The sequence below is a fragment of the Anneissia japonica genome, unplaced genomic scaffold (assembly GCF_011630105.1).
Source record: "Anneissia japonica isolate Jap-2015-1 unplaced genomic scaffold, ASM1163010v1 scaffold993_len1110182_cov180, whole genome shotgun sequence".
NCBI classification, from domain to species: domain Eukaryota; kingdom Metazoa; phylum Echinodermata; class Crinoidea; order Comatulida; family Comatulidae; genus Anneissia; species Anneissia japonica.
Window position 1 is genome coordinate 84,380 of NW_022749760.1, and position 26,528 is coordinate 110,907.

Consider the following 26,528-nt stretch of genomic DNA (forward strand, 5'->3'; position numbering starts at 1 on the left):
GTCCTTCCTCAGTGGCGAGTGAGTGAGGGTAGAAAAAGCTAGATGGTATAAAGTGAGAATTTCATGCAAGCATGATTGGAAACAATAGGCTGGGTGAGATTAGAATAAACAACCTAAACAAGTAAACAAATTTAAGTACAATCTTGCCATGAGAAAGGAATAGACCCAAACAGAAAACTGCTCTTTATTCCATCATCAAATATAACAGATGCAAAAAAATGAAACATTAAACTTACACTACCAAGTAAAAGTAAAAGAATTAACAAAAATAACTTTTCATTGTAGTTGATAAAGAAAGGTGGATCTAAAGCCAGGCACTTACTGCATCGTGCGGCGGTTGCATGACCATCGCATGACCGATCCAACTCTAGTATGAATACATTGCTTCATATTGGATCAACAAAATGTAGTAGAGAAAAGATACACATTGTTGCTAATAACAGCAGCCTGAATATTCTCAGATAAATTATTTTTTAAATATTAATAAATTTGTAGAAGAAATATATACAGTATTGTTAATCTTGTTTTTTAAATTCAATAATGCTTTGTACTCCAATTTAATCACTTATTTTTAATAAACAGGAAAATTTATGTATTTATTGTAGAGAAGTTTATCATTGCTGATGATAATGGCTTGAAAAATTGTAAATAATGTTTTATTGTATTCCATCCTATTATTACCGTGCCACCAGCTGTTTGCCGGGATGCGAGATGAAATCTAATAAAAATATAAAATAAACCATGTCTGTACAGTATCTTCTGAAAAAGAAACTTGTTATGTATTACATCATCTAGCTAGTATTTAGGCACTGTAGTTTTGCTATAGTAATAAACACAAATTAAAGCTGCAATCCAACTATTTCCACCCCTCCCTGTGGGAGATTATAGTATACCCCATTAGGTCCATTTTTGCACCTAACAGCAATCTACAAAACAGCGCCGCCAACGTCTCGCAACTCACTGGGGGACTTCCAGCGGCCTAGCCTGAGCAGCTGGCTAGTTACGAATAGAGCACCACGCAGCAGATACGCTGCTACACCTTTGCTATAGCAGCAGTAGACAACAAATACAATCTTGCTAATTACTGTAATTACTGTATATGTAAACATTGAAATAGATTCTTAAGACTTAGACTTGTTTTTAATGTAAATTTCGTGTTTTTTCCGTTTTAAAATATTTGTACTCGTTAGTAATTTAGATTCATCGTTGATTTAATCCATGATGGTAAGTATGTAGAGCGAAATGTTAGGCCTTTGAAAGTCCACAGTGGTAGTTGCCAGGTTATCGGAAATTTTCATTTCAAATTTTGCGAAAATGGTGTATAGGCCTAGATCTAATGTAATTAGATTAGATTAATTACAGATGAATATAAGTATGTAATAATGGTAATTCATGTTCAGTATATGCTATTACAAAATACTGCAACATTTAGTGTTTGTATGCCATTTTGTATTTTTTTCTGTTAAAAAAATTAAACGTAACAGTGACAAAACTCGGGGAATGTGCCCACCATTCCCCTCCCTAAATCTTTCCCTGCCTGCACAGACAGTATATATTTAACCTAAACTATATCTGAGGATAATCTGTAGTGTTGACAGACATCTAAGATTGCAAGTAATACAATTTTACATGGTTTATATCATTAATAGGATTATGTAGACAATTAAAGGCAACATCAAATTTAATAAGTACAAGCCCACAGGCATCATGGTGGACAGGTAGTCTAGTGGACTAACAGCTCAATAAAAACATATCTGAAGAGATCTGGTGTGTCTCTAGTTTGGTTACCAGCAAATTCATTAATGATTTGTATTTATAATTTTTCATGTAAATAGAGTCAATTTTAGTTTGATGTACTCACACTCAAATAAAAGCTTCATTAACAATAATGAAAATTTTGAATAGGTGTGATGTGAGTGTGTGTGTGTGGGGGGGGGGGAGAAAGAGGGAAGAGACATTGGACCTGCTGTTGGGTAAATCCTGGTGTCCCCTACGGATGAATGAATGATTCTTAAATCATATTCCTCTTGGCAACAGTGGTGTATGCTGCCCTCCTCTCAGTTGGTTGTCCTTTATTGGTCAAATTGTGTTTTGTAATATTTTATCATTCATTCCGCTTTTATTATCGAAACTCATTGCAGCACATTAAAACAAGTAGATTTATATACATTTATGTACATATAATACACTAATAAAATGATTAATATATTTACAAATTTACATTATAAATAGTGAAAATGTGAAAGTGTATAAAAAAAAACCAGTGAAAACTACTAAAAAGGAAAAAAATTAACATACAATAACAATTCTAAAATTAACAAAGCAATTTGGCCTATCAATTTACAAATTTGAAGCTTTACATTTTAACTTGTTTTTGATGTAAAATAAATTAAAATTAATTTCTAACTTAAAATAACCGTAAAGTTATATTGTAAAATATATTGAAGAATCTGTGCCACTTTAATTATTATGCCAATGTTTTCCCAAAATAGTTTGGAGAGACAACAGTATTTAAGTAGGCCTATACTCTTGGTACTTTGTCTGGCCGAATAGAGAAATTGTGATGTTTAATAAATAAAATAAAATACTGTATATATAAAGTACTAGAGTAGTTACCTTACTTTTCCAAATCAATTTGAACATTTGTATACTGTACAATATGTACCGAAACTGTTGGCATGGTATACAGAATCTCCTTCCAATTAAGACCCCTTTTGGGACTGGGGATTCCATGGTCTATAACAGCTTTGGTTTCTAATTAGAATAATAAAGATTAGGCACTGTTAATATGGGACACAAGAAAAGTGCTCTTTAATTGGAGGGGTCTTTCATTAGAGGGAGACCTTAATTAAATTAATTATTTAAGTTTTGAACAGTTATCAATATCAAAGACAACAATCATCTCCAAAATGCAATAAGGTTTCAAATCATATTATTGAGATTCCTTTAAGTTTGATAATTATAATTCGGAGAAATTTGCGCGCGAGTGGTAACATTATAGAGAGGAGTTGTTTATCAATATTCATTGCACTACATTCCTTCATTGCTTAATTTCATTATTGATTTACTAAGCTGGGATAATATTATTCTACGACGCCTCCCAAAGAGGATCTTGTTCCCGACTCAATAGTTGACCCTGACCTTATCAGGATCTGTATTGTTCGGTGAACTGTACAAAGCGAAGAAGATATATCTACGAGATAAAAAAAATATGGTCGGTGGCGCTATATTTAAGGTGAAATTCTTGTAATATGTATTCATAATAAAACATGATTCGATGGTCCACTCACTTAATTTTTCTGAGCGTTTTTGATGCTCAAATTAAGTTAATTGGGAAAGCGACTAATGTTTCAATCACGTTTTCGCAAATATTGGCGGTATGGATCAATTAAATTAGAACTCCCTATAGAATCAAATGTCAATTATACTCAAAGCAGTCACTGAATGTTTCCATTCTGCTTCACTTACTTCAACTAATCAATGTACTGTCATATTCGACACAGCTCCAAAGAAGCCTTTTGTTTGTTGCTCTATACACTAAAGTATTACAGAGATGCTTAAGTTAATAATCTTGTTTTCCGCGGAAAATCAATGCTTTGTTGAAGGTGATGATTGTAAAGAACAGCACAATGGTAAATTACTTAATGCCTTATTAAGTAAATAGAATCCAATGTGTTAGAATAATGAATCAAAATACTGTATTAGGCACTTGTTTTCTGATTTAGACTTGAAGATTTTGCAAGGCCAGGAAGGTACACAACATTTGGTGGGAGATCAAGGACAACACATTATTCCCATTATAAATAACATGGAGACATTACAATACAAAAATAACCAGAGGAATAAATATATAAGCTCAGGAACGGGAAAGATTTGAAAAAAATCAGGTTAATATGTCTTGTAACTTAGCTGAGTGGAGGAAATTAGTCAGAACGATTAGCGAAGGAGAGGAGGCGGAGAAATCAGAAAACTACTCAGCATAACGGCAAGAGAGGAAGTTAAGCGATAAATCAGATACTTTAAGAAATAGATTTTAAATATTAATATATCATAGATTTTTTCATTACATAAATAAACTCTTTTTAATATTGAAAATATTCGTCTTAAGTTATTTCATTTTATGATAAAATATTATTTTTCTTTAACAAATTAGATTTACAATTGAAAAACAAACATACAACATTGAATCAGTTTTAGCACAAAACAGTGAGAAACAACTAAATCAATTTAAAATATATAAATTAGACAACGATGTCAACATCCAGAAAATTAAACTTAAGTAGATAACAATATAAGTTTAAAAAATAACATACTGTTGCATTATAAAGATCAAAATAACCTTCAAGAAAAAAAAAATCATTAAAACATATATGATGACAGTATTTACAGATGAATTTCAATGAAACAAATTTCTTCTAATGTATAACTAGGTTTTGAAAAATGTTTTCAGGAAATAAGTTATATTGACCCATCATATAAACCTGATCATAAATAACATACAGAGACACTTTCGTAATTAATTTATGACTCTATAATAGTGATAATTGCAGATAAAGAAAATGGTCTTTGTACAAAAAATTTTAAGCTGTTAGACTGCTTCGCAAAATATATTGTTAATTTTTGCCCTCGAGTTCTGACGTAAATCTACAATTGATTTCGATTACTCAATATGTCAATGAAAAGAAACGTTGTTTTCACAAGTTCTATTGTTTCTTTTTTCACGTGCCCCACACTTAGCACCTTTCCCTCTGTTCACGTGTACGTGTTAGCAAAGCGGGGATGAGATTATGTCGGTTAAAAATCCGACAATTTGTATTCTATTTGTCACTGAGAGAATACTGACAAGCCTTGTACCGTAAATAACCTTAAGCAATTTTCAAACCTCATAATGAATAAAGATACGGAAATTATTAATTCTTTTATGATTGATCTTCGTTGATCTACAAGGAAGTCGTCAAGTATCGAGGAAGCTGCGAAAATAACTTGTGTATTCATATGCTTCCTGAATTGATTGTAAGGTTCGCATTTAAGTGAGCTCACCTCTTCAACTTTTCTCATTTTATTTTTAAAATGTCTTAAATAGGTGAAAAGCATCTCCTACAACAATGGTGTGTAATTTAAGCAATTGGTGTGTGTTCGCACGCCGGAGGGTTGAGCACAATTTGTAATCGAAGTAAAACATCTGTACGCGACGCTGGACTGGTTCACTCATGGTTGATCAGGGCACGAGAACAAATCTTGAAAATAAAAGAAGCTTGTGGCGCTATTGTTAAGAATACCTTTGCAGTTACGTAAGGAACTCCGCTTTACTTGAAGTATTTAGGAGTTGTCAATAATTTTGAAATCTTGTTTATTGTAAATGAATTTCATTTTAGAGACAAATAAAAAATGTGTGCATGTGTCATCTCAATGTCTTATAAATTAATTGTAGTAATTTCTGGGGGAGAGGAAGGAAATGCAGCAGGGTGTGTCACAGAATGTGGTACAATTGAAGGCTTTAGGTTTTATATACCTACAATTGCAAAGATGTGAGTTCTAGTCTGCAGTACATTGATTTGTGTCCTTGGGCAAGAGCCCTATCTGGATTACAATTCTCTCTAACTTATAATATAAATCAAAGCACCTACTATAGTACAATAATAAATAGTAGGAATGTAATTGGTTTTAATTAGTTTTACTGACTACAATATATAATGTGTTATTTTTCAGGAGCTCATTTTGCTCATTAATAATAATAATAATACAATTTATTTGTATAGCATAATTTCAGATTTCTGTTCAATGCGCTTTACATAAAAAGATGATAAAATACAATATAACATAGGCAACATTATACAATGAAATTACAAAAATATTACATATAAAAACTACAAAAATATACTTATTATTATTAAAATAAATTAAAAATTTGAAAATTCAGTCAAAAAATAAATATTAATAACCTAACAAACTATAATAGTATTTATTTTGTATGTACAATTGTAACTCACTGAAGATTGATAAATGAACAATAGTAAAAACAATAACAAATAATAACATTAACAATAAAAAATGAAAAAGTTATATAATGTCATATCTTATACTTATTGTCTTTTCCTATGACAGTGATAAAATAATTGTTGATGTTGTTATTTCTTTTCTTCTTCCTATGTTTCTTTTAGGGTTTTTTTATCCTCTACTTTGTTGTAAAATAATTTTAACAATTTGTAAAACTACAATTTATTTTATATTCTATATTAATGTAATGAATGTTTTGTATATATTATTTTACAATACAATTTTCTATGAGTTCTGAAACTTATTTACCAAAAAAAAACAACTTCAAAATAATGTTGCAATTTTCCATTTTATAACATGACTTAGAGAACCCTCAATAGTGTTTTACATTTGGTTTTATTGTATTTTACTTTCAACTAAAATGTAATAAATACTTTGCTCACTTTCCGTGCTTGGGATCTTCTTCAAACTTGTTTGATGCAAAGTCTAAAAGTCGTAAAATAGTGTCTAGTAAAAAATTATGTCATTCTACATATTTTTAATATTAATAAACTTTAATTAAACTTTTACATTACATTCAAACTTTTTTTTTTTTTACTTTATAATTTAAAAATTAGTTTTCATTATGTCAACAAGAAAAAGCAAAATGTTCTATTTTTAACCAGACATATTAAGTTTAGTTTATTATTATTATAGATATTTTGCTGTAGTTTTTATAATCTAAATACATTTAAAAGAATTGCCCCCTGGAGTAGATCATGTCTAACACAACACAACAGATGATATGAAAATCATTTTGATAATGTAATAAAACAACTCGTTGAGTTTTTTATATTCATTGATAATAAGTACCTGGCAAGTCAATATGTCCCAACTGTTGAGATCCTGATAGGACACAAGAGAACAATACCCACTTCAATCACAGAGAATAGACCTGTTACAAAAGAAACATCTTTAGTAGATTACGGCCATTGAATATCCACCAGAATTCGGTCAAATTAACAGTGTAATATCTGTAATCCGCACACGATGCCATCCTTCGACGATGCTTCACGATTCATCATTCATTGTTCTCATGGCCTTCAGCAGGCAGACATTGTTAAAGCTTTACTTCCAAATAGACTGATAACCATTACCATGACTTTCTTTGTTATATATCTAAGAATTATGATTCTTCGAAATTAATGTGTTTCTTTACAAAAAATTAAATTATAATGTTTCTAATGATGCTTCAATGATGTGTTTCTGTTGGTTTGATAAACAAAAATGACAATGAACATGTTGCACATTGTTGCAAATTCTGACTAATGCAATTTGGTTGCTATAATGATTGACAGTTGAAGTCATAAAAACAATCATGAAAATCACTTTCAAAAACTAATGTCTTTATTATCATCATTGCTACTAATATTACCATAATGCAGTCAATAAATGTATTAATCAATCAATCAGTAAATCTTTAATCTACTTTGACATTCCAACCCTGGTCTCTTCTGTATCTTATATTGCTAGCTGTGTGTTTTCCATCAGGCCTACCATCATCTTAATCATCCTCATCACGTGATCATCCTTATCATGTGATCATTCTTATCATGATGATAATGATTAATTATCATTTTCAACATGAGCATCATCATTGTCATCACCTTCATCATCATCATTATTACCATGATATCCATAAATGCCAATGATGATGATGATCATCATCATTATCATTAGCAAGGCTTTTTTTATACCTTTACTTGTTTCGCGAACAATGATGATAACATTTTCTTTTTGGCCATTTAGTGCACCCGTCGCTACAAAAAAAAATGAAAATAAAAAAAAAAAGTTTTTCTTTATAATTATGTTGCCTGCCGCTGCCTTGAACTGTCCAGAAACAATATATGTATATTTTTTTTCTAATTATATAAATTTAAAGCATTCAATCATCCCCTTACTATACTAATTTTATTATCCATCTTGATGATTTTAGCAAAACTATTTTATTTAAGTTTTTTTCACCCTTCTCTGATGATCTTAAAAAAAAATAAGTTTGCAAGACAAGGTATAAAAAAGTTTTTCCTTATCAAATTATCCCCATCATTATTACTGTTAGCAGTAAAATACAATCATTACTACTTTATTCATCACAACCATCATTATCATCACTAATGTTAACTGTTTTTAATAATATCTCCATCATAACAATCCATCATTATCTCCATCTCCACTCAAATATATTGAAATTCAATGTATGCATTTGTCAGTCTAGCCTCAGATTAACCTGTAACAAACTCAAACTTGAAGTCGAGGTCTTGAAAATCAACGAGCGGTTCTTCTTCACACTTGCTTTCTATTGTAGTCAAGACGCTACTGAATGAGTTGTCATAAGGCAACAGATAAAACAAATTACTAAGAATGCCATCTAATACCTCACTTCAAAATATTAACACTACTCCAACGTATTATGACACATCAGCGCGGAAAGAAACGCACTCCTAAGTGCTTAGGCATCGCACGCGAGCTCTTCGAGATTCTGCATAAGCGCCGGTGAAGATTTAAATCATGACAAAACCGTTTTCAATAAGTATGATGGATATTAATTGACAATTTTACAAATTGAAACAATAACAAAGACATTTACGTATACCAAAAAAAAAAAAGTTAATACTCTGTCGCATATTACTTTTGTCGGAATTATTTTTTTTTTAGTGTGAAAATTCTTGTATTTTAAAATTAATTTTTAAGCAGATTATTTTTCTTTGACATGTCTAGCTATTTTACATGATAAATGAAAGTTGGATGGTAAGAGGTGAGTTCTTTCGTAGGGGGACAGCAAAGCAGCAGTTGCTCATTTAAAACTATTAAATATAATATTAATTTTTATTGAAATGTAGATATATGCAGTTTTGTTCAAGTTGTGAGGACAATACAAAAAGTAGAAACCAAAGGAGAAAGGGAAACAACATACTTAAGAATGATATAGGTAAATACACATTGTTTGCCGTGATCTAATTAAAACAACCTTCAATAAAATATAAAATTGCTCATTTAAAACTACTAATATAATCTACTACTACTAACTCCAAAAGTAAATTTAGAATGTTTAAGGCGTGCATTCAGCTCTCTCCCATTTTATATAATAACCTTCCTGTTGAACTCCGTGATTGTACAATTGAAGTTACTTTCAAATGTAAATTTAAGAGATATATTTTAAACCCTGATTAGTTTTTTAAAGGTATTCTTTTATAGTACATAGATATATTTTATACAATTTGTTAAACCTTTTAAAATTATTTTGCTTGGTGTTAAATTATCTGTTTGGATGTATTGAACTGTCTTGTATTTTACTTTTTTTAAAGAGGGCCCCTGAATATCTGCTGACCTTCTAGGCTTAGCTGGAAGGGTTACTCTCTTTCAATATGGTTTAAATAAACAAAAATTATAATAAAAAAAAACCCTTTTATTGAAATATAGATACATGCAAATAGAAACAGAAGGAACCAGGAAAAGAATATTTTAAATGCATATAAATAATAGTGTTTCTATATTTTTTTTTAATAGATTTTAAAATTGTTGGCAAATAATTTAAGGCTTATAATTAAGGAGTCAGTAAAATATCTAAAACTGAATTATCTATGAGTCATTGGAAACTTATCTATTTACTTTATATTTTAATTTATTCAATTTTCAGGTATAATTACCACTTGTGGGTAGCCAGAAATAATCAATTCATTAACATAAATGTTATGAATAGCACTGTCAAGTGTTTTCCCAATTAAAAGTACCTGGGAAAAAAAATAAAGAAAAACATAGAAAATTCTAATATTCTAAAAAGTGAGCTATTTAATGTTTTTATTGAATGTATGAGGAATTTTTTTTCTAGATTTTATCGCATATAATATTTTTCTTTTGTAAGACTTCCACATCTTTTTATAAATTTCTGAATAATCTCATGTTTTTTATTTATGAAAGATAGGAAAGGCCTCGTTTGGGCTTTCACCCATTTCATTAAAGATAGGGAAGAGGTCTTGTTCACTCTTTCAATAATTCAAGTATATAAGCACACTACCTTGTTTAATAGATATATCTAAAATTTCAAAACAAATATTGTTATTATTATTATTATTAATGTGATTGTTATGTGATTTGTGTTATGGTGTTTGATCTGGATTTCGGTGAACTGTAAACACATCTTTACCTCTAAGGCCTAAAAGAAAAAAATGTTATGTCGGCGTAACCCGACCGACCCTAAAAGATCGGACTGACCCTACAAATTTTTATTTAAATTTCACGATAAAAGTTTACGTGAACAAAGTGGTCATGGTCGGGCCTCACCCAAAATGTTTCAAAAGTGGTCCAAGGACGAAAAATATGACAATTAAGGGCTTTAAAAGCTTATTTAATTGATTTTATAGATTTCAAGTTTTTTGCTGAATTGTGACAGTTAAAAAAAAAAAATTCTAAAAATCTACATACCATAATTTTTGGTGCCCGTTTTTTTTTAGGCCTAATGCCGGACAATTGAGTTCCGCAGTATCCAGGTGTCCAGAACCGGGTATATTTAACGTAAAATTGCATAAGATACACGATACAAGATTATTTTCGGAGTGGTGTTGTTTATCTTAGTTGTTTTTCTAATCACTAAAAAACAACTCCGCATCCCTAATGCTCATAATGAGTCTTCTTTTATAAAGCATCATCTATCCTTTAATTGGTTAAGTTACTGGCTGCTGCATGTGAAACAAATTTAAAAAAAATTATTGTCACTTTGTATATCAAAATACTGTAGACATAAAATTGGTTTTCCTGATGTAAAATGCATAAATAACTATTAGTTTTATTGTTATATAGTTTAAATGTACACATTGCATTGTTGAACTGTATCATTTGCAACTCTCTCAGTATGTTTTATTGCTTTTGACAATAATAACAGATTTTTAGTCATAAAATGAAACAGCCAACATATTGGCAAAAATCAATAAATTGAATAGTGTGAATTCTTATTATATTGAAATAATTCCATCTGGTTATATAACAGTGATTATTTTTGATCAGATTGTAAGAAAAGTAAGTGATTTTATATCAAAATTATGATTTTGTCAACTTACTATAAAAATTTGTAGACAGGCCTAAGCTCTACTATGCCCTGTTCAATGGTGTGTGTGCAGCAGTGGTGGCTCTAGGATATATTTCCAAGGGGGGGGGGGGCTGAGCTGTCCAACAGGGGGGACTTGAGATGGTAGGCCCAAGCTGGGAGAAGGGTTTGAGAGGGTGTTCCCCCTCCCAAATGAGATTTTTTAAGAATAGGAACCTCTGGATGGCCAGAAATGACACTCTCTGATTGTGACAGACATGTGTTGGCTTGGCGTGGGCCTATTTTTAAATATTTTTTAGTCCGACGAGCTCTGTCCAATGGGGGGGGGGGTTGACCTATCCGGTGGGGGGCTTATGCCCCAGCTGCCCCCCTGCTAGCACTGCCACTGGTGTGCAGGGGTGCAGGATGCATTTCCTCCATTCCCTACCAGAAAATTTCTAAGCCAAAAAATTTACTCAAGTTGTTAAAATCACCTATCACATATATTTGCTAGTGTTCACGCCAAATTAATAAAACTGTAATAAATAATTACAATTATTTCATAATTATAATAATAAATAAGTTTTTAATATAGAAATTTCCATATATTTTAAAAAAAAATTTATTGTTTTTTAAAAAAAAACCCCTTTTTTCAAAATAAATGAATGTTAAATCTTTATCTGTACATAATGATTCAAAACAAAAAGGTAGAATAAATTGTAATAATATATAACAATGCCCTTGACAAAATAAAATTCATTAGATTTAATTGATTCTTTGAATCTAATCACAGATATCGACTGTACCATCTACTTTAACTATGCAAGCTTTGTACGAAATCTGCTGTGTTATTTAAAGAGTGAATTTCATTCATTACATCGGATTGTTGGAAAGCTTAACGGATTCATCGTTTGTGATTAGTTGCTTTTTTCTCAAATATACGATAAGCCGAGTACTTAAAACATTTTCCCCAATTAGTTCGTAGAAAGAAAGACGAATGACAGAAATTATCTTCTGTGGTTTAATTTACAATAGTCGGAGAGCAATGCATGCTGGTATTGACAATTACTACAGTATATAAAACAGAAACTTTAGCTGAAAAATGTTGTTTAAATTTTCTACTAATACAGTACTATTTCTTTACTCTTTATTGCAAATTTGTATAAAAAAGTTGAAGTTTAACAATAACCAATAAATAAAGGAACACAAGGACACACAGAAAGAACAGCAATACATTCAGAATATAAAAACAGTGCATAGTTAAAAATACTGTATAATACACAAATTAAGAAATTGTAAATAAGTAAAATTTTAAATATAGTAAGAAAAATTAAGTACAATTATTTTTCTATTTTTTTTAATTTACTAAAATTCTATGTAAAATAATTAATAATTCCATTAAAAATTAATTATTAATGCTTAAATACATTGCAATTTATTTAATTTAAATAAATTGTTTAAATAAATATTTAAATTAAAATATAAAAATAAAGAGTTATACACGATTTAATAATACTTATATTAAGTAAAAAAATTTATTGAATAGTTATATAGCTGCATTGCCAAGGAAGTGTTCCTAAAGTTGTCCATATTATCATACTTTACTGTATGTGACAAATTTGTGTGATGTGCCCTTATATGTACATGATAATGTCATATTATGCCCAAATATGGGCATATTACATTTATTTGTCATTTATTAATCAGGAAATCATAGTGAATATTCAACCAATGTATATTTCTGTATTTATTTCACAGTAATTTATTTATCATCAACATCAAATGGGTAAGGTGGATGTGGACTGACAATACTGTACTATGCAGTGTCATAGGGCAGTACAGAATTACAAATGTATTGAGCCACGTGCTGCGCATTACAAATAAAATAACATCCAAACATCACAGGTCTCCCTCTAATTAATGACCACTTTTCTGTGGTCCCATATTAACAAATTGCTTTATCTTTAATTTCTTAATCTCTTGATTCACTGTAAATCTTTATCATTCTACTTAGAGATTAAAGCTTTTAAATACCATGAAAACCCCGGTCCCAAAAGAGGTCCTTCAATTAAATGGAGACATGTATATTTGATTGTTGTTATTTTGCCTAAAAATAAAATTAAGGTTAAATCAAGTCAATTATAAATTATGAAAAGAAACAAATTTTTTACATAGCTAATTAAAAAAAAAAAAGAGCAACGATGATTTGCTTTACTAACTTCAAAATCACATTAACAACAAAGCATCATTCTATTAATTATGTTAATTATCCTGTGTTAATTAGATTCACTAGTTAATCATTTGGAGCTATAGTAATAAGAAACATCTTACAAATGCCACTCTAATGCAATAACAATCCTCCACTAACTCCTTAATTATTATAATTTCTAAAAGCATTGTTTCGAACAGAAAATCAATATGCTAGATCATAGCCTGGAGTTGCTTTGAATAGACGGATTTCAGAGATAACGTGTCCATATAAAAGTACAAGTAATAACACCTAGTTTAATGAAGGGTTGTATAAGAAAAGTTCTTCTTTAACGTCTTGCAGAAATGTGTTAATAAGTTTACAGAAAATTAAGTATAAAAATATTATTACAGTATTAAACTATAAAAAAGAAATATTGCATAAACAGTTCTACAAGTTTTTACTCATTCCCTACCTGGGCAAACCATTTTGTATATTTGTTTTTCCCAAATCATATAATAATTAACTATTATTAATGAAAATGCAGATCTCACACCAATTAAAGGCAATTGCAGTACTATTAACCATTAACACTGACAAAAAAATGAACTTGATCACCAACAATTTAAACCATTAAAAGTACAGAAGTAAAGCATTTAAATTAAAGAATAAATTAGTGCAATTTCAGTAAAAAACATTAAAAAGATACAAGTCCTTTACTATTAACCAATAACGCTGACAAAATCAATCTCGATCACAAACAATTTAAACCACTGAATTAAAGCATTTAAATTAAAGAATAAATTCTTGAACTTTCAGTATAATATACATAGAAAAAATAGAAGTCCTATTAACCATTAACACTGACAAAAATGGACTTGATCACAAACAATTTAAACCATTAAAAGTACAGAATTAAAGCATTTAAGAGGATTTAATAATTGTAAACTGTTGGTGATAAAGTGATAAAACCACAATGAACCGGTATATATTGCGGCTGAAGTATCTCAAAATCTATATCAATGATTGAAGAGATAGCACATTCGTCGTGTAAATCATCCAAGCGTGACAATTGTCAATACAAAATGCTTAGTGTATTATTACATATGGCACAAAAACACTTTATTACACAATCGATAGTGGGCAATGAAATCATATAGATCTAAAGACTTAGCGTATTGTCCGAATCCCTAGCCTGACAAAGTAAGCCAAATGCTTATTCTATTGACAGCCAACACGCAATAAAGTAGTCACTATGTCTCAAGAGAGCCCACTTTTTATGAGCCGTGAAAGTAAAGTTGAATTAGGCATGCTTAAATCTATATACTTTCAGATTTGGATAATGAGCGATCAATTGTGAACGCTACTGCTGATCAGATATCCGGCAATTCAGTAGTTCAGCTTTCGAAGGTGTTCTGATAAATGGTTTCTGATAATTGGTTCATCCGTTATCTCTTTATCAGAACAGATAACACTCTTGTCTTCTAATTTAGGACAAATTATCAAAAATTACTCTCCATTTAAACTTAAAAGTACTAGTTAATTATAATTTATAAATGTATATATATCATAGAGGGAAAAAAAGTTAAAATATTCAGGTAGATGTTTCTATTTTATAATTACTCTCGTAACATTTGTATACGGATTTGTATACATGCAATGAAATTATTCTGCTTTGTATTTCTTTAGATGGACACTAAAGTGTGAATCTTGATATCAAACATTTTGTGGCTCTTCTTACATACAACTAAAGGGCAACATTGATACAATAAAATATCATTAATAATAATTATAATTTCAAACCAGACCATTCCGAAACTAGCAGCTTGACAAAAATTCTTGGAGACTTGGGGGAAAATATAGGGACCTACTGTATAAGCCTGTAGTAGAATGGCTGGGCCCCTTTGAAGACTACATGCCTTGGCTCTCCCAACAGCATCTGTGTGTAATCGTTTATTTAATACCTCCTTGGTGTAATTTACCCTCACTGCCTCAAAATTTCATAGTACAATTTGAAAATGTGAAACTAATTATATAATCTATGTATCAGTTGAAATTCAAAGCATATACTGTGGTATACCAAGATATATTAACATGGGTTTGTTGGAGGGGAAGAATTAATATTATAATACACAAATATAGGAACAGTGCTTCTCTAAGATTAATGATATTTTATTATACTTTCAACAATATTGTATCTTCTCCCAATACTATATGTACAATCTATTTTACACATGGGATGTAATAGAGGAAGAGAAAATAATAGTACACAAAGAACATTTATTACATAAACAGAGTGATAAAGATAAATAAAAACCTCGTTTCTAAAGCCAACACAATATATATTGTAATTTATCTACATATGTACGCATATGTACATTACAATAAAAACATTTGGCTATTATCCTTTGCAAATCTCTCAAGGCCGGAAAAAAATCATTTCAAACTAATAAACAACCACAACAAATGTTTGTACTAAATGAAATAAAATTTCTACAATCGTTAAAGTTATTGTAAATAAAGAGGTGGGTGAGCTGGATTTGCATGCAATAGAAGAGGCAGAATTCAAGGTGAACTATTTCATCGTACTTTATTATCATTTAATATAGGTTACCACAAATGGACTGTATCAACAGATGGCTTCAAATCTATAACAATTGCGATTGTATAATACAATCATTAAATTGACTAACAGGAATAAATTAAATATAATAAAACAACTGTTAGTTATTTCAGGATTGTAGATCTTTATTCCTCAGGTCATAATCTTTTGAAGACTATTTTCTATGAGCAAATATTGGAAATTGAAGAGTGACAAAGAGGCAATATTTCTGAAGGACACAGTGTTATTGGCAGCCAATTTGTTAGTATAAGTTTAAAGCCAGCAAACTGTGATTGGTGTTTTTTCTCAGATAGTATCATGTATTTCGTATAATAAAAAATGAATATGGTATACCTGACACCCCTACTGAAGAACAAAACCAAATTCCAAATTATTTAAATGATGATACAGATTCACATGCCAGCTTTGGTTCCCGGGCATCTCCCCTGATCCATAGAAAAGCCTTTTTCCATAGAAATTGGGAAGGGAAGACTTCACCCCTAAGTTGTTTATGTATAATATTCTTTAGTGCACATACTAGTAATAAACTCAGCAATTTAAGTTCAATTGAAGATGAAGTTCATTTTACCAAATTGTACATTCTATTCAGAAATGTTTTTATTCCTAAACTGAATTATACTCTTCTTTAAATCGATAAACAAATACCAACTTTACACAAAAAGTAGTAAAAGTTTGTTTAATTTGCTTATAAAATTAAAACAGAATACTTATCAACAAAAATGAATTATTGGAATACTATATAATACGCAAAATATAGGGACCAGGGGAATATGTAATGCTAAGAAATAAAACCCAGTCTAGGGTAAAGCTAACAGGCTAAACTAGGGTGTTATACACCCATTGGGAATGTCTATCACAATAATAAAAAAAGATTCTTGATTATGGGCCTTCCCAAGCTGTGGATGATATTGGGCTGCTTTGGCTTTGGGGGAGCGAATAATTGAAAATGCGGAAATGATCCCTATTCGAATGAAAACTTAATGGTAATTTTTAGTATTTTAACCCACTTAGTGGAACTAATTTGTTGCCATGAGGGGGAGGGAAGGGGGTGCACCCCCTGCTCCCACCCCTAGCCTACATCCATGGATATTTAGCACAAATAAAAAAAATCATTAAGCATTCACATCTGACCAGGCATTCATACAGCTAAGCGAAAAGGGACACTCTTCAATTTCGAATATTCTTGCTCGGACAAAATATTCTTCAAAAGATTATGAAGAAAAAAGATCTACAATCCTGATTTGAACCCATGATCATTCAACTAGAAACCTGACACCTTACTGCCGTCCACCATATGCATCCACTCAAAGATTCTGATATTATTTTGATAAAAGAACTGATTTTCTCTTAAAAGCGCTTTAATATTTGTAATCATATTTTGCTATTTGATACCGAATATCAACCCATGGTGATCGGATGTGAAATATGTATCTGAAAATATTAAATAAAAAAAATAAATATTAAATATAAACAATATACAACTTGTAAACAAAGAATGATAAAAAATAAAATACAGCAAACCATCTTCTACAGCTGGCTGTTTTATTAAAACAACTTATTATTGAACAATTATGCAGAACTGTAGATAGAAAATCAAAGTCCTTATTCATAAATACATTGTACTATATGCCAAACAGCATAAAGAAATGTTTTATTCCAAAATCAATAGGTTGTTTGTGTACAATTCAAAAAATATTAATAATAGCTGATTCACAATAAAATATTGGCAGATGGTAGACAGCAAGGGATAAAATTATGATTTTAAACAATGCTGTTCAAAAGTTGTAGACGTGATATTGATGGTAGTAATTCACTAACTGATAACATGGGTTTCTTTTTTACTTATATACATTTTTAAAATAATTCCATTGATTTTAAAATGTTAAAAAAAGCCTTAAATATTAAAAAAAAATAACATTTATTTGCTTATTTAAATGTTTAAAACAAAAGTAATCCTCTTCCAATAAAGCAAATATAAAGAAATATTACAGATATTTTATTTCTAAAATCCTTAAATTAATCACCAAATAATTTAAGGCATTTTGCAAAGAATACATTAACAGAATTATCTATTAAAGTGGGTTTTGCATCAGGAGATTTATAGGAATTATGTTTTTGCCCTACCTAACGTTTTATCTTACAAGTGATTCTGGTGGGAATCGAACCCATGATCTTCAGATAACTAGCCTGGTATCTTAACCACTAGACCAAGCTTGGGCTTAGTGACTAGTGTTGAATCCAATCACCAAGTAGCATGAGGTACTGCCAATGCTATGCGATGGGGGTTAGTATTATCTATGTCTGTTATATTGTGGGGAAAATCTTATTTAATTTAACATTAAAAGCCAAGTAACAACTAACTTAAATTATAAAGAAATTTTATTAAAAAGCATACTTTTGATGATTATAAAGTTAGCAATTCAAATAATGTATTTATTTTTCAAATTCATTCTCAACACAGACAGTATACAATAGAACCCCTACAAAAAAATAATACCTCAAAACCAAAAAAAAAAACAAAAAAAAAAAACAAAACATGTTTTCCTTGACCCCTAAGTAGGGATTGACTGTAACTTTCAAACCTGGTACAGGTCTCCCTCCAGTAAAAGACCACTTTGGGACCGGCATTTTCATGGTCTTAGAGCTTCGATCTCTAATTAGAATAATAAAAAAAAAAAAGACATTTGTTAATATGGGATGACAGAAAAGTGGTCATTAATTGGAGGTGGTCTTTAATTGGAGGGGTCTTAACTTAGAGGGAGACCTGTATACTTTCCTTCATTTCCTTTGTATAAAAAGTGTCCCATAACTCCTTAATAGTAGCTTCAAATTCCCAAAAGAGGAATCTACTGCATTTTTCAAGTCTAGTCTTGATGTTATCGTCATTGTTTTCCCCCGTTTCTATTCATCATAGTTTTTTTCCTTTCATTTCCACTTCATTTCTGTTTTCCCTCTATCATTTAGAAGAACCAGGAAAAAGAATAGGAAGTGGCCCAGAATAATCGTCATAAGAGAATAGAGATCCACTATCTAACAGAAACTTGTATTTCATAATGAATAGGACTCCTGAAATATCTGTTGAGTGTATTTCTAAAAAATATCTACTGCCCTCTATTTAGATAAATCACAGCAATATTTTTAAGCTAGTCAATATCAATATTTTTTTCTCATGTTTCAGTCCCTATACAATAGAATCAATTAAACTCTCAACAGATAAAGTAAACAATATCACAAAATTATGTAAATATTAATATACCAGACAAAAAATATTGGTGAAATAAAAGAAATATATATTGCTTATTATCTGAAGAAAACAATCTGAATAATACCATAAGGTTAATATCAACAAGCATACAGTACATCTAATGATTATGTTTGATACAGTTGACCATATGGACCGTATAATAAGATTTCCGTAGAAAAACAAATTATTTATTTGGTTAAAATAATCTAGAATATTGTTTGATAAAAATGAGTCATTCATCATATTATTCGCAGCGTGGGGAGGGAACTTTACCGATGGAAAGCGGTGAAAAAAACCACAATTTGTCGGGGAGAAAAAAAAAGTATATGTTTTTTCTACATATCAGTAAACACCAAAATCGATTAAATATGCATTTGAAACCCCTAAATTATCATATTTTTTGGGGGATTTTCCCCCAGAACACTTTAGAGAGACTTTCAACGACTCCCCCTTTTTTCCATTGGGAACATCGGACCCCCCATTGGGCAAATCCTGGCGCTACCACTGATGGAGTGATCAAGACTACCTCACTCCCACCATGGTTGGGACTGCGGTATATATAACTCTAACATTATATTTGAATGCAATTTTATTTTCCCCTTATTTCTTATTAGGGTGAAGGGAGATATTGTGGACTACACCCCACCCCCAACCCCATTACATCTGCCTTTGATTCTCTAACAATCAATCAGTAATCCCAATCAAATTTATCAGCTGATCAATCAATTATTTAATCAAATTAATCAATCAATAAGTCAGTCAATCAAAATATTATTTATAACTAAATCTACCATAGATTTGTCCATGTACAAAGATATTAGAACTGTCTGGAACATATGAATTGACATTTTTAAATGTAAAGAGCTTGGGACCTCTCACTGTATCTATACAATTCCACAAAGATAAGTTTTAAAGGGCAGATTCAACATTATTTGTTTATATTCTGAAGTTCTGTATGAGAAGGTACCTTATTTCTAGGTTGAGTTTAATCTCTGACACTCGCATCACATGGCAGACTGTTATAGTTTTTTCCATGACGTCATACTGGAAATCATTTTGAAATCTTTGTTACAATAATGAAATACAAATAAAAAATGTTCTTTCAAAAACAACTAGGAAGAAACTACAATAGTATACTATCAGGGGCGGATCTAGAGATGTCAAAAAGTGGGGTCGATGTAGATAATACTACCCTAGGGGTCGTGGGCCACAAAATTTTTGTGTTCCAGACGCTCGAAAATAACCTCTGAGGCGTTTTGGGCGATAAATTTTTTCATTTTCTTTCTTTTTTTTTTTTTTTTCTTTACCTTTCAAAAGGGAGCGGGGGCTGGGGCCACAGCCGCCCCCAAGTCCATCTCTGACCATGCATTAACAATAGTGCTGGAAAAAACACCACTGATATAGACACAAATACAGTGGAAACCCTTCCTTTGGGACACTCCTAATCAGGAATGCCCCTATTAAGAGGACACTTTTCTGTGAAAGAACGGGAAATACATCATTTAACACTACAGCCAACCCCTATTAAGAGGACACACCTATTAAGGAGATGGGGAAAATTTCTGAGTGTGCCAAATGCCAAATCAATACAACTTCACACATATTAAAAGAAACACTTTTATTTTTTTATTGTATCAAAACAATGGTAGTCACAAAATAAGAAAAAAATAATTCAAATTTATATTTTGGCACCCTTTCAGCAATGAACTTAACATCAAACCAGAATTTTGGTGACCTTTAGGCATTGGTATATGCCTAGTACATATTTTACTTCGTATAAATACAATTTGCCAATTTTGACCATTAACCATGGGAATTTCTTGTTTTGTGTATTTTCATATAGGATTCCAATCTATAACGTATAGCCTGCACCCCGATTTCTAAGTTATTAACATCTATTAATAGTATTCTATCTTGTGCATCCAATAGAAAGCTCAATATTTATGAAATAAAAAAGAACATTTGGCAATTAACATTGCACTTGAATCAAGATAACAATATCGGGAACGGGAAACGCTAATTAGACCATGGTTGTTCTCACTGTAGTAGGCCTAATTTCTTTGCTCAAGCCAAGGTCCAACACTTGGCCAGCCGACAGGCCTGTGGGGACAGAGTCTACGGGATCTATTTAATATTCAAGTATGGATAAGTATAGTGTCTTCCAAAATATGATTTTTTAATCATTAGTATTATTGCACAGTACAAAATTGTCTACGTACATCCTTATTTCTTTCTTATATTTAGTTTATATTATTTCATTATCATTGTGATTTTTTTTATATACAAACTTACATAATTCAATTAACAAAATATATCGCCTGATATATTTTAATAATCACATATTGACTGCTATACATTTATGTATTTATAGGCCTACAATATACTTTAACTGTTTACTGTTTATAATTACCATTTGTTTAAGTTAATTATGTGTATTGAATTACATATAGATATTGTGTAAATTAAATTAAACTATTTTGTTAAATTATGTTCCTTTTATTGTTTACTTAGTTTTATAATTATTAATGTGTATTTATTTATTATTATTGTAATGTTTATTATATTATATTTTGTTTTTATTTTCAGGTGGTTAAACTTGTATAGTTGTAATTTCATTATTTGTTTATTATTGAATTACACATTGATATTTTGTAAAAATTATTGGGTTTTTGGGGTTTTTTTTCTTAAGCAGCACATTTAAAATCATTAAACAAAAACAACTTTATTCAAACAATTTTATTAACTATAGTATTTTTTATACAACTTGTGTATAAATGTAGGCCTATATATAAATGTACATACGATTGTTTTTTTTATCTTTTAAATTGTTATGCAAATAGTATTGATATTTATAATTGTGTTTGAAATGTAAATTTGTGTTTTGATATGAGCGAATTTGCACCATTACAAGTTTCTGTCAGGACAAATCAATTCTGAATCTGAATAAAAACACATTTTAAAATAAAATTAATAAAATAAAATTTCAAAAAATTCAACACCCCATTCCGCTGCTCTTATTATTTTTAGATATCTTGTCAATAACTGCATTACATTTGTTATCATCTTTTAACCTATTACAACCCTTGGACATGATAAACTGTCATTAACCTATCAATTACATACACATTCAAAAAAGCTGGTGTTATTCCTTACTACGAAATCAATATCAAAACCTACGAGTTTGTTGTACATATCCCATAGCACAGTTAAAAAAAAAAAAAATGCAATGTCAAAAGTATCTTTTAATAGATTCATTAGAAAAACACCGAAAACACCACTCAATCATTCTGAAACAGTTCACAATTACGGTCGGTGACAGGAATTTTGTTTTGCAGACTGTCGTTGACATCTCCACCTATTACAAGACAATCATACTATTCAGATCCTGAATAGGGAGATTCTTTGCCAAAGTACTCTTTTGTCAACTTGTTTTTCTTGCCTGTAACTCAACAATCCCTCCACTTATTTTGTCAAATACCGACAGGATTGAGTGATAATAATGAAAACACTACAGCCAAAAGCCAAATAAAAATACATTATCCATAACCGCACAAAAGAGTTACACAAAATCCCAATACAACTGATTAGAGAAGGCAGGCAATAGATATGAGATTTTTTTCAATTATGTAGTTGTTATGGTATTGACTGTCAGCAAAGACACATCTGATAAAACTTGCCGAAATTGTTTCCATTCATAGACCTTTGTATTCTATTCAGAATTCTCACTAGCCTAGTCACGAACAGGTAGGAAGATTTCCCATAAAAATAATGAAGTGCGTGAGAACCTTGCTAAACAATAGTTACGAATCTACGGATATTTGTAAAAGACACTGAATGAAAGAATACATTTAATTGGTCCAAGCACAAAACATTTGACCAATCAGCTAATCTAAAATATTTGAAATCATTTTCTATGTTTCACTGGATAAAGAAATAAAATTACATCGGTTCAATTAATCATTGTTTATAAATAACACACATGAGGACCAATACAGAATATTATTATAAAATATGAACCAGTTTACCTCTAACTTGTTTACTTTTCTAACAATTTCTGGCAATTTTTTTAAAGCGTTAATAACTTTTCTGCTTCATTATCCAATCAAAGCAACTATCTCCATGTTGTTCAACTATTAGCATCTATTTTAAAACCTCTGTCAAAGTTTCTGTAATTGTTCTTTCTATTGTTAAAACAGCTGATAATCGTTAAATCGTGAAATGGCTTACAAAGTGTGTGTTTATTCAATTTTCTGGCTTTTGCATCCGCAAACTGAAGAGAAAACAAGAATAAACAATCGCAGCATCGTTTGTTCCGTCTCAGGGGTTTTTATTTTCTCAAAATTTGATTCATTACAGTTTACTTAAATAACAGTTTCTCAACTGTAACAGAATGTTAAAACCTGTACATTTCTTGTTTTACATTCTCCACCATTTTGGGCAGTTCTCTCGCCCCAAAGGCAATCGTTGCATAATTTTTACTTGAGTGGCCATATTCATGTGAGATACAACCTACTTTAATCATTGTAAAGATACTAATACCTTTACTCAAAATAACAATAACAATTATACAATAACAACAATGACAAATGCATTTTTTTCCTTGTACGTTTCATATCCTTACTTGATAGATTACCATTTAAGGTAGGGTATGTTTTTTTTTGTAATGGAATGTTACTGTATTTCCAGCTCTGTGTAATGTGCTTTTTATAATGATGTCGTTAAACTTTGGCGTTCCCATGAGTGGACATCTGGCCGCCATTGGTAGTATGTTACAAACTTTGTAAATTCTAGCATCAAATATTAGGAGCATTGTCTATTCACTTACTTTGTGATGAATTGAGAAATTGTAAACAATAATAAAAACAAAAACAACAATTACAATATTCAGTTCTTAATTATTATTTCCTGTTTTGAACAGTCGAGAGTAGCTGGTTCCGGTTTACGGGGGAGCTCAGACACAAAGGGACATTTAGGGCAGAAGAAAGATGCTGTATGAGCTAGTCCATGTCTTGAGCACTCTGATCTTCATGAAATAGGTCTATATAAGTGCTGTATATAATTACTTTGTCTATGTAAAAGATCTAGTTTAATTTTTATACTTATAATAATAATAATAATAATAATAATAATAATAATAATAATAATAATAATAACAAATGTATTTTAAAACAGAGAAAACTTGTATCATCGCATTTGTTTTTAACAAGGACGTTTTTGCAAGAAGATAAAAATGAATATTCAGTCTTTGGTTTATGCATGTTCACGTTCATTAAACCGTTTGAAAGCAGGATGCTGCTAAAATCATTATCTTATACATTGTTACTGCTTCATTAATATAGTTTTTTTTTTCTAAATTTGGCCAATTTAAGTTTCTTAGTGCCTGTGAATCGTATCTGGACTTTAAAATTATTATTTTTCCTGATCTATTTTGTAGTACTTGAAGTCTATTTTTAAGTGCTTGGTTACAACGACCACATACAACATTGCAATAGTCAAAATGGTGGGAAACAATTGATTTATAAATTATTGTTTAAACATTTTGGGGGAAAATTCCACTGCATTTTTTTAAGGTAGTAGATTCCAGATATTACTTTATTTTTTACATGCTCCACTTGTTTATGCCATTTTAAATTGTCATCAATGTTGACACCTAAATGCTTACATTGATTGACTTTTTGTAATTTTGAATCACATTTAGATCCATGTTAGTCAGCTTATTTAATTTTTGAGGAGTTCCTAGAAAAATATTTTCTGTTTTTTAACATTTAAACTTAATTTGTGACTTGCTAACCATACTTTCACATTGTTAATATCATCATTTAGTTTGTTTATAACATCATTTATGTCTTTTGCAGCAGAATATAAGGCAGTATCGTCATCTTACATACTTAGACTAGCATTAAAAACAGATTTTGGTAAATCATTAACATAAGGAATAAAAAGAAGTGGTCCGAGTATTGATCCTTGTGGTATACCACAAGGATTATTGCACTGTATAGAGTTGAAATTACTGATATTAGTAGTATATGTACAATTAGTTAAATGATTTTCAAACCATTTAATAACTTGATTATCAAAATTAAAAGTATATAATTAATTTATTAGTATTTTATTGTTGAACGTATCAAAGGCTTTTTTTTAAATCAAGCATTATATGTCCTACATATTTACCATTTTCAATACTCTCTATCCCATCTTCAGTTACATTTAATAAAGCTGATGATGTGAAGTAATTTGGCCTAAAGCCTGATTGTTCTTCATACAGTATATTCTTTGGGTGGATTTGTGAATATAATTGGTCAAAGACCAACTATTTTAGTCTATAATTTCTATAATTCTCTATTATTACATGGTTCGCATTGGAAATTGATAGTGTAACAATTTGTTTATGTACATATTCCATATCAATAAGTACAAAATTTATGTTTGAGTCCTCATTTGAAGTTTCACAGTTAATTTCATTAATTTCAACCACTGGGATTTCCTTGGCTAAGCTAGGACCAAAAAATTGTCAAGTGTATTTGCAATTTTGTGAGGATCTGATTCAAGTCCATTTATTATGTTAAGGTTAGTTATAGTGTTTTTGCTTTTAGATGGCACAATATATCTTATATTTTTCCATTTAGTTTTTAGAATCTTTACTTCTGTTCTAATTGATCATCTCTGGCTAGACCATCCTCACAAAATATTGTTGAAAAAAAAAAAAGCATAGCATAATTAAAAAGAATCAGAGTATGTAAAATTATTACCTCATGTGTAATCACTGGATACTATCTCCACTCCAAAGAGATTATTCCTAGTTATGCATCTGAAACTGCCCCAAACCAGTCCACATAATTCATCCTGAGGTATAGGCCTACAGATTTTAATTTGGGTAAAGAAACACAATAGACAAATTGTCTTCTAAGATGCATACACAATGACCAAAACCATGACTTCCAATTGAGCACATCACTACGGTGTACGGTAAGAATGGCCTTGGAAAAAATGGCCCAGGAAAAAATGGACCCGGAAAAAATGGCCCCGGTAAAAATGGCCCCAAATGACATGTAGGTAAAAATGGCCCCAATAATAAAATTCTGTATTAAAACTGATTTTTTTTAAAAATCCTCATATGCATTTTTTTAAACTGAAATAATTTAGTTTTTAAGAGGAATCTAGCATTGAATAAATTGCCATTTACATTTTACTTTTTGCAGAAATTACATATTCCATGATAAAATATTCAAATTACATATTCAATGATAAAATATTCCTAGATAAAAAAAAAAGCCATGAATAACACTTTTTATTTTTTTTCCATTTAAATGTTAAAAAATATCAACAACATAATCATGCATTTATTAATACTGAAGTAATTTATTTGTGACCAATTTCAAGGAAGCGGAATCACAATTTTCCAGAAATTCAATCTGGG

The 26,528-nt window shown here is 30.3% G+C and overlaps 1 long non-coding RNA gene across 5 annotated transcripts in view; it reads right to left on the reverse strand.

Moving 5' to 3' along the window:
• Positions 1-4,341: 4,341 nt before the first annotated feature.
• Positions 4,342-26,528, reverse strand: part of LOC117121157 — a 69,441-nt gene continuing 47,254 nt past the window's right edge. For 2 of the 5 annotated variants that reach the window (XR_004447486.1, XR_004447491.1), the window contains exons 5-7: positions 6,850-6,931; positions 6,441-6,483; positions 4,342-5,237 (exon numbers count right to left, since the gene is read on the reverse strand). This is a non-coding gene — a long non-coding RNA (uncharacterized LOC117121157). Of the gene's footprint in view, positions 5,238-6,440; positions 6,484-6,849; positions 6,932-12,534; positions 17,299-17,826; positions 18,521-25,864; positions 25,968-26,528 lie in introns of those variants that run through there. The other 3 variants (XR_004447489.1, XR_004447488.1, XR_004447490.1) reach the window with 3 other exon arrangements.